This window comes from Haemaphysalis longicornis, unplaced genomic scaffold, assembly GCF_048455015.1.
Source record: "Haemaphysalis longicornis isolate Haplotype H1 unplaced genomic scaffold, Haemaphysalis longicornis Haplotype H1 scaffold_5, whole genome shotgun sequence".
NCBI lineage: Eukaryota > Metazoa > Arthropoda > Arachnida > Ixodida > Ixodidae > Haemaphysalis > Haemaphysalis longicornis.
The window spans coordinates 19,912,188-19,916,885 of NW_027526385.1; the positions used below are offsets into that span (position 1 = coordinate 19,912,188).

A 4,698-nucleotide genomic window follows, 5' to 3' on the forward strand; every position below is an offset into this window, starting at 1 on the left:
GTTCGCTTCGGCGGCCTTCGATATATCACATGCCGGGTAGTTTTCTCCTTTTCTCCGCAACGCGGAGGGGCTTATTTCCGGTCTGGTGCCACAAAAAAGCAGGCATGGGTGCCTGCTCGCAAGTGCGCGCTCGGGCTGGTAGGGCGTTTTTGAAGCAATAAACGTTTGTAGTCGAGTGGTCCCGTTGAAAGGGAAGTATTGAGCTCATCACTCAAACTCCGCGCGCACTCAAAACACAAAAGAAACGGCAAAACTGTGCCTACAGGTTAAGGCATAGAAGAGGTTCGTACACAGCGATGACGACGACGGAAATGGGAGAATCTACCCGCGAAGTTGACCAGTGACAGCCGATCGGGCAGCCATGGCCTATGTGACGTCCCTCAGGCCATGCATAATGAGGAAAACTGAAGAGAGAGCGGTTTGTTTTCCCGCGTCTTTCACATCGATTTGCGCGCTCACCGCTTCACGTGCACGTGTAATATTTGGTTCAGGTATTCCTGGCAGTGTAATCTAAACGTTGCGCAGGTTTACTTGCACTGCTCAAAGAGTGTTGCAGGGTCCCTTTAAAATAGTCCGCACGCCTCGAGCCCGAATGCAGCCAATGCAGCGCCGTGTGCCGATTTCTTTTTCCGGGTGTTATTATGGGAGCCCCAGTTTCTTCCGCACCCAACTTGGATGCTATCCCCGCGTGTTACGTTGTCGTGGCTGGTTACTTTAGTGTTCGCTAGTACGATGATTTCCTTACCAAGTGCAGCGTCGGTCTGCTAACGCTCGGCTTCGCGTTGTGTGCTGTCCTGAGCCAGCCAGCTCACGGGTGAAGCCGGCGTGCTAAGCCCTCGTCGGAGAAACAGCGACCACGACGACACCGACCCATCTCCTGAAGAATCGAGGACGAAGTTTGCCATCGCTAGTTCTGCACTTCCTATCCTACAAGCCACGTTGCAGCAATGTGCCAGAGATCACCACACGAGCAAATGCCGTGCTGCGATATGGCGAATACTGTGAGGTGAAGATGATTGTGTGCATCGGGGCGTAGAGCTCGACGTACTACCACATTCGGCTTGTGATTGCGGTGACGGCGTAGCACATGGTAAATGCGCGAATGAGGTGGGGCCGAGTGCAGGGTTCGTTCTCTGCGCTATCGCCCTTCATGTCGGCGCATTCGGCGGCTGAGTTAGATGCTTTCATGGGCAGCGATTGCTGCAGGCAGCCGTTGCAAGCAATGCGCGGTTGCACTAGTCAGCTACGGTCGCCTTGGCGTTTGTTTATCGCCCGAGGTTCTTTCTTTCAACGTAGCTGCTACCTGCGTAACATTTAAGGGGAAAAAAAAAACGTGATTATCGCACGGAACTGATAACCTGAGCATGCGTGTGTGGTATATTCTGTGCAGACCTTGAGTGCTTAGTATTGTTCTGCTGGTGCTTGCTTGCTACTGCGCGTATTAGTTTTCAGGCTAGAGGAACAGACACAGTGCCAAAGCGATACTGAATCAAGTGTTCATGCATTGGTTTTGAAAACAACTCGAGGATAACGCTCACAGCACAAAATAAAAACAACTAATGGGAAAAAAAACTACCGCTGTTTGCTGTCCTTTAATGTGCCCGTTTTTTTTTTTATTGTGAGCATTATGGTTTACCCACTAGCTGGCCCCCTCATGTCCTAGCTGTGCTAGATGTGATGAGGCGTCAAAGACCCTTCGAAAACACTGCGTATGAAAAATCAGTCGACTTCTTGCCTATAAAAATTTAGTTCGAAATTACAAGCGCTCCATTTTAAAGCACTCGCTTTTGTGGAAACTGCTGTTGTGAGAAGCGAGTCTGATGCATTTAAACAACACACATCATTGCCGCATTCTTGCTAGGTAGGGCACATTGTATGCACTGCTATTATGAGCGCGTTAAAGCATTATAAATGTGGTATTCATGCCGAGAGAGAGAGAGAGAGAGAAATCTGTACTATATAGGCAGCCATAGTCCAGGTTGCCTGGCCGTCTCCTAATCTTCATTAGAAGACGGCCAGTCTGCAAATCTTACAGAGTTCCTCACTAACCCAAATTCCATGACCACCAGAAGTTCTTGCATCGACTTCACGAAGAACAGTACGGGTTCCGAAACGTCTTTTTACTTTTTTGACTTGGTCAGTGACTGCCTTACTGTTTCTTCAAACAATGCCTGACCAGACGAACTTTCGTCGAACCCTTGACTACATCGACTTCACGTCCACACCATGATCCGCGCTCAGCCAGTCTTCCCAGAAAGTGTGTCGCGGCAGTATAGTGGATGGCACCCTCAGAAGAGGGGTAGTAGTGGTGGGGTGTGAAGGGCAGTTGGTTGTCGGTCAAGTGGGGCAGGAGGATTACATTTATATAGTGGACACGAGGCTGGGCAAGAAGGGAAGGGGTTTGTGCATTTCGGACCATAGATGCAGCTTCACGAGACAGGGTGAGGTGGGGGACCCGGAAAGACTGCCTAATGGTTCTAGCACATGTGCAATATGTGGGCTTGGATATACAAAGCTTCTCAGCAAAACTGTACACAACTCAGGATCTGCTATGATGCCAAAGAGGGCACTGGCAAGCATTTCATCACACGAGTTCTTGGAGTGTTACGTCTTTCCTTTGTCATTGTTCCAGCCATGCTGTTTTTTCCTGTTGTGCAGAACCAACACACTGCCACTGTTGTATATTTTATCACATGATGCGACATGTGTTGACCCCTAGCCAAAAATTCTGTGTGCGTGCATCATGTGTCGGTCCAAATTTTTCTGTTCAATATACTCTATATGGTAATAGAGGAGCTAGAGCCAAAAGCAAACACTTCAAAAGCTGATAATTCCAACCTGTGCCACCAGTGTATACATTCACTCTTGAGAAGGGGAATTATATCACAGTCATCACAGTGTGTGCCTTTGAAAGTTCTTTCCAGAGAGGATGTATCCGTTAATCTTTTGTATTATGAGTGCATGAGACGGCACACATATTAAAAGAGTAGTTACTCATAATGTTCAGTTCTTGCTACGAGACTGAACTGGGCCAATCTTGTTAGACCATAGGCAGTGCAAGTGTTTCAAGATATGTACTCGCTCGTGTTGTGGTGTTTATCAATTTCCTTTTCTTGGGTTGGTGTTCTGCCTTTTTTTTGCACCGTTTTGCCTTTTGAATTCGTGCGAAGCTTGACATTGTTTTATGAAACAGTAAAGTTCCAACTTCTGAAAGATTACATACACAAGAAGCTATTTGCATAGTTGCTCAAATTGGAAATTTCATGTCAGTAGTCCTTTAAATCACCTTTATTCTTCACAGGGGCAAGGAAGATGAGAACAGGGCTGCTTTCGACATAGGTGCCTTAGTAACACCACTCTTCACTCAGCACAAAGGAAAAAGTAAACATAAAATTTCGTTTCAGGTTGCTATAAAAGGACCATTACCTTGTTCATAATTTTGTAATGAAAAGGGAAATAGGTGACATCAGTGCCAGAGAAAGGTGCCCGGAAATTGTTTTCATTTATGTCAAGGGCAGGTAGAATGCAGCAGCTTCTGGTGGTATTATGCAAAGGGAGGGGTAGTAATGTGGAGTCATATGCGTGATTGTTAAACACATTATTGTTGCATTTTATTGAGTGCCGGAAATACCACAGTTGAAACACCTTACATGATACAATTTTAATGTCGAGGCAGTGCTGTTGCCTAACTCACCGTGCTTGTGATGTCAGCTTGTGAAATGAGAGCAGCCTTAGTAAAACTTTACTGAAAGAAATGCTGAAGATAAACTAATTTGAAATCCACTTTCACTCGCTAGTAACTTTTTTCCGAAAGAAATTGAGCACAATAAACCTTTTGCCCAAACAGCATCATATTGTTTTCATTTTTTTTCTGGATCATGCTCCTCACCTTTTCACCCACAGACGATAACTCCGGGTGGTTGATGTTAGCCTCAACTGTAGCTCATGGTCTAGTTTTTAGGTGAAACTGCAGACATTTAGAGGGTGTTTTTTGGATGGAATCGGTGCAACAGAAACGAAGAGAGGGGAAGAAACATAAAGACTGTCGCTGGTCTAACAACTCATGTTACACATGTTAGATTTAAAACTTATCCACTACGCCGCACCTCGTAGCCGCAGTGTTGCTTCGGCACGTTAAACCCTCAACATTCGAATTGGAATTCCCGCTTGCAACCTGAGGGCTTGGCCGCCTTCACAATGCAGCCTGTTCTTCCCCGCAGAGCATACGCCGTACCTCCTCAAGGACACCGAGGCCGAAAAGTCCCTCAAGTTTGTGCTCGACGAGACCTTGAGGCAGGCGTCCTCGAGTGGTGGCGTGCTTCAGGGCTGGAGCATCCACGCAACTGGCCGCGTCCTGCCCTCGCCCGCTGATTTGAAAGGTATTTTGAAACTTTGAGAGCATTGACGGTGCTGTCCTTTCGTTACTTCCTCCCACTGACCCCACCTGTGCCTCTTGCCTTTCAGAAATAGTGAGCTGCGCTGGTGGCAAGGTGAGTTGATGCTCTTCTCCACTGGGTCTGTGGATGAAAGCGTCTACAGATGTCTGACGTGTAAATGTATAAACAATGCAGATAACTAAACATGCACGAAACTGAAATGTGCGTTTGGAAATGGGAATTGAACCTGAGTAGCACAAGAGTTCAGAAGGAAACGAAGGCGCAAGGCCTTACGACAGGTGGGAAAGGTCTGAAGTCTCTT

At 47.0% G+C, this 4,698-nt stretch overlaps 1 long non-coding RNA gene across 2 annotated transcripts; it reads left to right on the plus strand.

Moving 5' to 3' along the window:
• Positions 1–585: 585 nt before the first annotated feature.
• LOC144137942 (uncharacterized) lies at positions 586–4,493 on the plus strand. 2 transcript variants are annotated; one of them, XR_013315768.1, is made up of 3 exons: positions 586–1,090; positions 4,221–4,379; positions 4,465–4,493. It is a non-coding gene; the product is annotated as an uncharacterized LOC144137942 (long non-coding RNA). The 2 variants fall into 2 exon arrangements; XR_013315767.1 differs by having other exon boundaries at positions 586–1,006.
• The last annotated feature ends 205 nt before the right edge of the window (positions 4,494–4,698 follow it).